The sequence below is a fragment of the Poecilia latipinna genome, unplaced genomic scaffold (assembly GCF_001443285.1).
Source record: "Poecilia latipinna isolate Pla-1442-1.1 unplaced genomic scaffold, P_latipinna-1.0 Scaffold2169, whole genome shotgun sequence".
In the NCBI taxonomy this organism is placed as follows: Eukaryota; Metazoa; Chordata; class Actinopteri; order Cyprinodontiformes; family Poeciliidae; genus Poecilia; species Poecilia latipinna.
The window spans coordinates 125,630-137,190 of NW_015114785.1; the positions used below are offsets into that span (position 1 = coordinate 125,630).

At 36.0% G+C, this 11,561-nt stretch overlaps 1 long non-coding RNA gene across 1 annotated transcript in view; it reads left to right on the forward strand.

Annotated features, from left to right (window-relative positions):
• The first annotated feature begins 9,378 nt into the window (after positions 1-9,378).
• The window catches only part of LOC106936553 (uncharacterized), a 6,215-nt gene continuing 4,032 nt past the window's right edge, over positions 9,379-11,561 (forward strand). The window contains exon 1 of the long non-coding RNA XR_001422155.1: positions 9,379-9,501. This is a non-coding gene — a long non-coding RNA (uncharacterized LOC106936553). The remainder of the gene's footprint in view (positions 9,502-11,561) is intronic.

Sequence of the window (11,561 nt, forward strand, 5' to 3'; positions counted from 1 at the left end):
ATCTTCTGATGGCATCTATTGCAATGTGTTTGCATTAGATGCAAACACATTGCATCTAATGTGTTTTTGTCTTCACTTAACTGTACGAGGAATCCAACTACTCATTGGACAGATATTTTCAAAACAATGTGTGTTATAGGGACCTCTGTTAACTTGCTATATACATTCACTGACCACTTTATTATATATATCTTTGCAGTGCTGAGTTGGATCAACTCTTGCCCTCAAACCTCTTAAATTTTTGTATCATACATACAGACGTGTTGGAATCATACCTCAGAGATTTTGATCCCTGTTGACCTCAAAGCATTCATGATGCAAACCCTCCTGTCTCAAACAGTTCAAATGCAGTTTAGACTTGGACCACATAAAACCAACTAAAGCCATGTCCTGTTCTAAAACTTGTGACTTTAACAGTGCTGACCCTGGTGTTCTTTACTAAGTCTGCTTGTGTCACTTTAAGGAGCCACTGGCTCAACTCAGAGGCTCAGCTCAGGCCACCTAACTGGGAGTCAAATCAGAGGTGCTCAGTTGTCACCTCATGCCTGACTGGCCTATGACCCTGGGGGCCGAGACCCTTGTCTGGGTCACGCACAGTCCTGTGACCCACTTATGAATTGATGGGAGTGTGACAGTTGTGTTCCTATGAAGCTGCATCAGCTTCACCTTAAAATACCCGTTCTGAGCTTTGCAACAGTGTAACTTGTAGTCATGACAGATATGATGAGTTTGATTTCTAATTGCCAGCTTTTGCACGATTGATTTTAGATTTGAAAACTGGCAAAGAAGAGATCATTTCTACGCTGCAACCTTGAAATGCACAGAGGTCGTAATTTATTTTTACAGTTACAGTACAATTAGAAACTGAAATAAAATAAGTACCATACCGTGATAAATTTTTGTTAACATAAAGTTTATCCACTAAATATCTTGTTTTTGTATTTAGAGCAAAAAGTAAGCTATGTAATATGTTTCAATTTAGTCTTTGCTTGAGAGCCTACTTCTGGATTTGATGGAGACCTAAATTTAGAGATTATAACTACATTGTGATCTGAGCTGTATATGATCACATCTGACATCTTGTACCTCATGGGTGTAAAGGCACCCACTGCAGGCTGCAAAGTGATGGAGGGCCACTTGGAGCCCATCACCTGCTTCCCCTGTTGTCTCTCTTTTTCTCGCAGCAATGAGATACCAAAGGGCCAAGTTTTTGCTCTATGGTCCAACCCCAATACAAGTCATCCCTTTATGGCTCTTTAATCAGACATATATATTGTCATACTTTTGCATCTGACTAAAAAAGAAAAAAAGAAAAAAAAATCTATATTTCAATCTCCATCTCAGTAAACATATTTCAGTAGAAAAATTGACATTAAATTCACACCTTAAGTTGGTTAAAAAACAGCATAACCACTTCATACAAAAAACAAAATTGAAGTGAAATAAGATGGGGAACTTGTGCTAAACACAAAAATACAAAATTCTTCAAAAAGACAGTGCAAAGAGGAAAAAAAATGAAATCTTTCAGTATTTAGAAAGCAATCCTGCTCCATATCAATGCAAGTGAATATTGGCTGTTACATCCTAACTGTTGGGTGACAAAAGGTTTCTTCATACACCATAAGGTCATGCATAAGAAGCATATCATCATATGTAAAAGCAACAGGCTTTCTCCAAAAACTTGTTGCGGCCTTTGTAACAGTGATACATGTATTTCTGACAATATGAATGCTTCAGTGAGGCCCTGCTGGGAAGCTGGAAGTGCAAAGAATATAATTTCACCAAAAAACAGTTTGATTAGGTGCACAACACTCCACTGCTGAAAGAAAATCATGCTGAGGCTTATTTAAGTTTTATAGCACAACATTTTTACCTAATCGGTTACATAAATACATGAAGTATAGTTTAGACCAAAAATTTAGCTCTTATGTTAAGTAAAGTAGGAAGCAGTGCACACTCAGTTTTTTTGGAAAAAATTAACTGCTCCTCTTCCCATAAACATCACTATGAACAAATTTGTAAAAAATTTTTTGTCTGAAATATTTGGCCAGTTTTATAATTAAAGTTTCCTAATTGACTTGTCTACAGAAATGACTGTCCAAGTCACGGTCATGAATTTGAATTTTTAACCATAAATTAGACACAATTAAACAATAAATTAAGACTATTTTGGCTACAACTTTTTTTTTTTTTTTTTTTTTTCATAAATTTTAAATGCAATTTTTTTTTTTTAGGTTTGCCCCTTTTTTTTTTTTTTTTTTTTTTTTTTTTTGCTTAACTTGTTAAACTGTGTCATCTCCTTGTGAGATGGGGTGTATTAGCTTCCCGCCATGCTACACAGTATGTCATTTGAGTCTGTTACAGTGGCAAACCGCCTCGTTACCCTTGTGCCTTGTTGTGCAGGCTGACCAATTACTTTTGAACCTAAGTGGACATGACATTTGTAGGTTTTGCACTTTGGAATGACTGCACATGTTAAAAGATGCATCATGCCTTTTCCCTTGCAAATAATTTATAGAGCTCGCCCCCTTCGGGTTGACTCTTTGAACTTGAAGATACTTTAAATATAGCACTGTTTTTGGAAGAAAAAAAAAACATTTTGATTTTTCAATTTGTGTCAGCTAAACTGTATGCAGAGGTATGTTGAAAACTTGAAATTTATATTTATTTTGAATCATAGTGCAAGTGGTCTTTTGTAGAACAAAAGAAGAATAAACACCTTGCAGTAAGGCAAATACATGTTTTGATCTGTCAACACCCTGCACATTTTGGTCTTTTTTTATACAGCGTGGTAATAGTTAGTATGATGCATCACATGTCAGTTTTGTGTTATTAAGTACACTGAGATCCTGAGGTTTACACATCATTTTCTGCTTATTCAGCTCTTTGCATTGCGGCCTTTTATGTCCAAATTTGTCTTGATATATTGGTGAATATGCTGCATGCCTCTCATGGTGGTCAAAGAAGTTGTTCCTTTTTGATACATATGAAGGTGACTATACAACTGAATTCAAAATCAACTTCTCATGGGAACCAGGTATAATGTTTTTGTACCAGTTAATTATTCCATTAAACTACATTCTTTTTAGGTTGACATTGGTCAACTTCCCTCCTGACTATTTTTTGTGTGTTGTTTTTCTTTAATTCAGATGTATGATGTTCAGGTCCTTCTATGTTTATTTTCTTATTATTTTCATATATATATATATATATATATATATATATATATATATATATATATATATATATATATATATATATATATATATATATATATATATAAAAAGAGCAATGTCTTCTTTCCTGAAACTCTTTTGCAGGTCCACAGTACCCTGGGAAAACATTCATACCTTTCAGTTTTCCAAATGTTGCCACATTACAACCATAAACAAGATCCTGCTGAAAGATGAACTGGCACCTCAAGACCTTTGCAACCTCTAAAAGTATTTAGTATCTCCTCAAAAGTGACAAAGAGCCACTTGGCTGCTGCTCTGATTACTGCTCTTTGTTGGAAGGTTTGCAGCTGTGCCATTTTGTGTTTCAATTTTCATATAATGAATGAACAGTGCTGCAGGAGATGTTAAAAAGTTTATGATATTATCTTATATCATAATCCTCATTTAGACTTCTTCACCTTCTAACGAGTGACTTGTCTGGTGTGTTCCTTGATGTTTATTTGTTGCTGCTTTTTTTCTCTAATGTTCTCAAACAAACCTTCAAGGCTTTTACAGAATGTGGAAGTAAGTTCCACTCAAACTGAACTCTATTTGCTGATTATGCAACTTTCAAAGGCAGTTGGTTGCTATGGGTTGTAGTCATGGATAAAACAGTAAAACGGGCTTACAGTGGACATTGGATATCTGTGGGGCTTAGGGACCACAGCCACCCACAAATAGATGAAATTTATAAATACTTGAGCTCCTCTTTAAAAATAACTGCCTATTTTTAATAGTTTAAACACCAACTATAACATAATATGCATCAATATGCAAAATGACACTCATCCCAATCACAGAAGCTAATGCTCACATTCTTCCTTATTTCTGTTCTTGGGGGTACAGCCAAATTAGCAATAAGAAAAATTAACGGCAATTGGGTTTTCTGCAAGGCGCCAGTCTCAATATACTGTCAAGTAGCACTGAGCCTAGGTAATTCAGCTTTCCAAAGTGCATTTTCTTTCAAATATTTTAAATATTCTGTATAAAAAACAATCCTAGGTGAATCTTCTGCAAGTAATTGAAAGTTACATTCTACAAAGAAGTAGGTGAATTAACTCTGTGTAATTCATCAATTTAATAAGTTTATGTAAAATAAAATAATAACCCTTTTCAAAATATTTAAATATTTTGAGATGTGATTCTATGCCACACTTTTTAAAACAGTTTTTGAAAATCATGTATATGTTTTTCCCTTGATAGTTGTGCACTATTTTGTTTGGGTCTGCTACAAAAAAAAAAATGTGTTGAAGGGTGTCATGTGACAAAATGTGAAAATGTTAAAGGGATGTGAAAACCTTTCCAAGTTACTCAATAATGAATATAATGCATGAAAGTTGCAATGCATAAATTACTTTAACCGTAAAACACATTTTATCAGAGTCATTGTACAACTTAAGAGGTTTTATGCTTTTCATTATATGTTTAGGCAAAGCGAGGCAAGTGCATTTGTGATGCACATTTCAACAGCAAGGCAATTAAAAGTGCTTTACATCACAAAATAAAATGACAAACAAGCCAGAAACATAACATCACAGTGGCAACAAAATGGAAAGTGAGGAAAAGTTAGAATATTCAGCAGATCATAGGTTAAAAAGTGTTATTATTAGTGTGATACCAACAAAACCGTGACTAAGCATACAAATGTTAAAGCAGCTCTTCCACTCCAGCGACCTGCTCATGGTGAGGAGGTGGGAGGCTGCTTGTAAACCCAGTCCTTTACCTAATCCCACCTCACTGAATACATGTGTAACCTCCACGGCAATCTGTCAAACACACTCCATGCTTGAAGAATCAAGTGCCCCCTGGTGGTGATGTAATGGACCAAAAAATGACTTTGATTGTTCATGTTAGATGTACAACCAGCCATGGGCATTCTGCAGCCATTTAAGCATAACCTTATAGAGGGAGAAGCAACATACACGATCATTACATAAGCCTAAAATGATTTGGGGTCTAACATTTAAAACATTTTTACTGATTTTACTGATTATCAGCCTAAACTATCTATTATACAAAACAATTGTATTGTAATGTTAAGAATTGTCTCAGAAATCTAAATATGGATGAGTAACAGACAGCCCATGCTATTGCACAAACACTTGGAAGATAAAAAAGAAATAAACCAAGGCCATGAGTTAGTTTCAGCCAGATGTCTTTTGTCTGTTGTGTTTCATCAGGGATGCTTCCAAATAAATAAAAAAGGAGCAGGACATTTAATCCCATCAGGAAGACTGCATTCCCATAATGAGAAATTAATAACATGCGCATGCTTTCAGATTAAACAGAGCAGTTAGAACCGTTAGATCATTTTCATTGCTGGCATTAGGGCAGCGGATCAGTTTTTTTACCCATATAATCCAGCAAAGTAGGTCAACGTCTATTGAGTATTAGTGCTGCGGCCGTGATCCTGTTGTTTCAGCTCTAGGACATGGAATTAACCCCAGAGACAGCTAAAGTGGATAGGTCAGAGGCTGCAGGAATGTTACGTACCTCCGGACACGGGTGTAAACTGTGGATAGCACCTCTGAACTGCTAACGCAACCTGACACTGTTTTCGGGGCTGAAGCAGTGTTTGCTTCCCTCCAGCGTATCGACTAAGTTACGTGTTACTTTACCTTTCATTCACTCACACACACACACACACGCACACACACACACCTACACACACACACGCATACACACACAAAATCCTTTCAGGCATTTTCTCATGTTGGGTAAATCTGCATTGAATTATTATTGAAATCTCCATCTTACTGCTTCCTAGTTTACTTAATATAACCTGAATGATTTGAAGATAAGGTTCTGACACCAGGCTAAACACATTTACTGATTCTATCTTGCCCCCTATGAAAGCTGACTATGTAGAATGTCTTTCTAATTCTTTTGTTTGAATGGGTTAAGCAATTTTCAGACTTGTACAGCTTGAAAAGCAGCTCAGTGACCCTACCCACAGCTGCCCTGCAAGAAATAATCAGTCAGCAAGCAGAAGGCCCATTTAATATCAGTGTCCTTAATAACCACACCCAAGACCTCACACCCAATAAGATGATGAGGGAGAGTCACAGATCATGCCAGATTAGTACAGCTTGTTTTGCTCTGGATGTTTTAGCCCTCATGGCTAGCTCCGTTGCCCCACATGCACACTTTCACAGTTGTCTCTACTGCCCTCTTAATCTAAAAGGAAGTATATTTTGATACAAGTGACTGGCACGGCAACACTTCCAGTGATGAATCCTAGATTTGACAAATCAAAAGATGAAAATAAACATTTTCAAGAAGCTTTTTCTCTACATTTCCTGCTGTTGGTACATCTCTGTTCAGCTTCTTGTATTACCCCTCACACATTTTAAAGAGCCAAATCCCTTTTATCTTCACACACCTGCTTGAACCTACGCTCCACCTTAGAAAGATGATCAAAGCCAATGCCATTAGCTGATTTTATTATCGCTTCTTACTGTTGTGGGTGGTGAAGTGTGTGTGGTTGCATAATAAATTTATTAGTTCACAGTGATTGCATGACCTAAAGTGGCTCACTGGCATGACAGCAGTAAAAGTCAGCTGGGCTGAATCTCAAGTGAACACTTTTTTGGTTGTTAGGGTGACCTATATAGGCTAGTTTGACACATTTACCTCAGTTGGCTCAAACAGCAATGGGAAACATGAAGAGAAGAGAGTGGAGGGTGGGGAAGAGTCAGAGACACAGTGGACTGACAAAATAGATTGAAAAAAAGAAGAAATTCTTATGAGATCCAATCATAACATTACAGTATTTTAACATTACAAAGCAACATATTGCATTATGTTTTATGGATTGCTTTTCAGTTCTTGTGGGACATACACTTTTGGAGAACAGGATTTGTGTAACTGTGTGGCATTACTGTGTTAAAGTTTGGATTACTTTGAACTTCTAGATATTGGAGCCCTGCAGGAGGACTTATTTACCAATCAGAAATATAAAATGGTATGGAATCAAATGCAGAACAACTTTAATTCTGCAATTAATATTCTTTTTTATTATTATTTCCACTGACGTCAGTCAAAGAGTAAAGGCATTCACACATTTGATTGAAAATGTGATAGTGGCAACTTCAGTTGTCTTATTTATGAGGCTTTCACAATTGAGCTTCTCTAACCTTTGATTTATTTAAACAAGTCATCAAAAAAGATGATTTATTTCTGTGTTAGGTAGTTTCATTATTGAACCAGAGGAAGCATATTAATCTCATTAATACTTAAGGTTAAGAACTGACTGCGACAAACATGCATTTGGGCATAGTTGAGATAAGCAGATTTTTGCAGATTTTGGATTTGCTTGTGACTCAGTTGTGCTGCAGTGAAAGCACTCAGTGACCTTGGAGTGAATACAGCATTTAACTGGAAACCACAAGTAATCAAACAGAAAAATAATAGCTAACAAATAAATGTAATTTTTTTGTGTGTGGTTATTCACTGCTTTACTTTATCACTTTTTAATAACAAGTTCCATAAACTTCCAGAAAATCTTAAACATGTGGTTGAATGGAAGAAACAGATGCAATAATTGTCTAAGAGTGTGGGGGCAAAAGGACAAACACCATAAAGTTCATCCTGTAGAGGGCAGTGAAGACACGTGGCACAGTGCAGGTCTGAGCTCGGGGCCTGTCCTCTTAAAACTGTAGATGTAATTTTCACCCCTATACCCACCGTGCCATGTGTAGCAATAACATAAATACAAATCACAGACATGTAAGAAGGAAACTTTAGAAAACTGTTTGGCTGAAAAACAACAACAAAAATCATAACCCTGAGCTCCAATCCCACTATGAAATAAACTCTGGTACTGCACTTTTGTTCACTGATGAGACTTTTAGTGTTTGTGTCAATTCTACTGACATGCAATTGTCTTCTTACAACATATTAGCTCTATTGTTTAAACAAGTTAACTTCATAAAACATATCTGAAATCCTTAAGTGAAATTTGAGGTGGTTATCAATTTTGAAAAAAAAAAATGAAAAAAAAAAAGACTAACAATACGTGTAGACTAAACTGAAGTTTTCATCACATAAATGAATCTATTGAACACAGTGAAACCAGCTTTTTACACTTCTAAAAAAAAAATCTCCAAATTCCTTTTCAGATTTCTAAACTACCAAAATGACTTATATTTTGCTTTGTTGCTATCTTCATTTCACCTGGTTGAGCACAAAATATTATGAAACTAAAAGTCAATGATTTATTTCAAACATTCTGCATAACTATGTCTGGTGAAAAAATATATGAGTTTAATTAAATAAGACAAGTGCCTTAAGTTTGATACCCTGAATTAATTTTTGAGACTCTTATTTTTTAAGGAGGACAGAAGGTTCTGGACTTTTCAAGTTTTGTTTATATGGCTGACTATTAAAGACCACTGAATGATCTGGCTTAGTTTTTTGAGGCAGTATATTGAATGAACCATGGATACAAACAAACACTGGCAGAAAAGATATATCAAATATTCAAATGTTTGTAAGCAATAGCTGAAAGCAGGACTGCACATTAGAGCAGGGAAATGAGACTGAAGTAAGGTAAACAAAAAGGCTATTTTACAGTTAAGGAATCCAGACTGAATTTGATTGTATCTAGAGCAAAATATTAAATCCTTTGAAGTCTTAATTGGCACTTGTCTCTTTATCTACTTGTTCTTTGTGGTGGGGCTCTGTTTTGACTTGGACGAAAAAAAAAAACGATAGGCCAATGCCATAACTCACTTCAGATGTTGTTTATTGTGCTCATATTTAGGTGAAAAAACTTGGAAAAGCTGTGCAGCATATTTACAATGGACGTCCAGGCAGGTTAAAAAACAGCAGCTCAAAAGTCCATCACTTTCTGTGTGACCTGTTGGGAGTCTGAACTCAGGCAGGCTGCTTCTGTTGCAGAGCCCTTTGTGATAATCACAAGCTCCGCCCACAAGAAGCCAAAACAAACAAACAAAAAACAAAACAATTAAAGCTAAACAATTATTTCTTACTCAAGTAAACTGTTATCAAAGTATACAAAAAACATAGCATAAAAAAAGAACCTGTGACCAAAAATACAATACTCAATTTAATAGAAAACACTGAATTAATGCAACGTATTGATTACGTCATTACGTGACTTCCTCCCAATGCGCATTAATCCGTTAATAGCTTTGTTTGAGTATCTGAACCGGGAAAATGCTTGACATTGAAAACTACCAGCTAAGATGGATGTGACAACTAAGGCAGGAACAGCGAGTGTCCACCCACGATGAAGCGCGCCAGTTTGTGCTGAAACCAAAAAGTAAGTTCTTTAAGCCTACGTATGTGCTGGCATGTCGGCACTGACTTTATTGTAGGACTACGTCCCAGCTTGTGACGGCTTATATATATTTTTTCATTCAGTACCCAATGTTTCGTGTACAAAAGGCTGTCGAAAACGCTATTCAAATTACGTCACATGCTCTTAAACTATTTAGTTGTTAAGTAACCCGTGTTAATTCATCAGTTTATAGAGGATTTTTACCTAACCTTTCCCGAATCGCAGCCCAGACCCTCTAGATTCAGACAATACCCAGATATCCTTTAGTTGGGGTAAAATAAACGTGTGTAAAGACAAATCAGCACATATGGCTTGCTTACTTAAATAACAAACGATTATTTTGTGGGACCCATAGACAGAAGGGATGAAATCCTTCTTGAGCCTTTCGACCAGACTTTCGCCAACTGCGGTCTCCAGACCACTGTTGGTGTCCGTGGGTGCACCCTAGTGGTCCGCAAGGTATTGCATGCAAACAACCGTTCATTTGCCGTGACGTGAGCTCAAAGTGTAACCCTACAGTTAGCTTACAAAGGATTGTGTTTAAAAATAATGATGGCTAAATGGCTTAAGACTGGGTCACTAAAAGGAAAACCTGAAGTTTTTCAGGGTGTGATGCAGAACTGTTGTTTTTGAACACTATTACGATACATAGCGTTGTGTTTTTGCGGAATGTTATATGATGGTGACAAGGCGGTGAACAGAGCTCCACCTCACGCTAACTAAATACAATTATTTATGTTGTACTATCTACTGGCTGAAAGAAAATGTTTGTTTTTGCCAAAGCAACTCAAATCTATTTTTCTTTTATTATGCTTCTAAATTACAAATAGCCCTGAAATATTATTAGTGCACACAACACTCATATTAAACAACTTTTTTTATTTTCATGTCTTTTCTATCATTGGAAAGCTTAGAATCCATACTCAGAATCTGTAAGTAACTCAAAACACCTGAGTAGACTTGTTCATGGTTTTATTGTGGCCAGCTACATTTACAAAATAGCACCACCCTTCACTTTAGGAGGAACAAAAACAATGACTTAAGAGACTAATATTTTCATTTCAGGTTATATATAATAAGATGTTGTTTTTGTTGTGGGGGCAATTTCAAATTAGGTGGTCCGCAAATGTTTGTTAAATGGGGCAAGCGATTCTCAGGCTTCAGAAACACTGTTTTTACACCATACACCATCAGACTTTCAACCAACATAATGCTTAGGATTAGTAACCCAATGCTTATGGTTCCACACAAATGTGCATGGTTCAAAAAGTTTCCTGGCTATATATTTTTTTGAGAATTAATTGATGCAGATGAACTAATCAATTGTTACAAATGGCATTCACAATGTTTCAACCTTCCAAGGTGCTTTATCAGCAATATATACTTTTTCTTTTAAACCGTTTTTTTTCCCCTGCACTTTAAAGTCTCATTTGTGATATTTTCCTTTATTAAAACACATATCAAGGGTGACACAGGAAGGATGTCTTATGTCACATTATGAGAAGTTGAAGTAAAAGATAGGACACATGCCTGGGTCATCATGGCAATCTTCCAAACAGCCTTTAAACAGCGTTTCGCAATTGATAAACAACCGTGGTTGTAATTAATATTGTACATTCAGAGTAAAAGGCATTCTACATAATTACTCCAGTGTCTCCTCTAGAAATATGCACATTCAGTGTTATTATAAAGCACGCCAGTATATCATATTAAGTCATAAATAATGGTAGTGGAATTAATTAATTCTATATGTGCCCCTCCCTTTTGTGTGTTACTTTACATTCAACGATGTCAGCATTTATTGATGCACTCTTTAAACAATGACAATTTATATGGCTTTTTAAAGACAGCTATTTTGTGATTCGCTAATGGTGTTGCAATTAAGATGGTGTATGTAAGGCCTCTAGAATTAGGCTGTCCTTATTTTATGAGAGCATTTATTCGCAGGAATAATCAACAGAAATTGGTTTGGGCTACACAAAATCCAATAAACGGGACTTCTTGATATTGTTGAGTTTGACAATATTTATGATTTTTCTTTT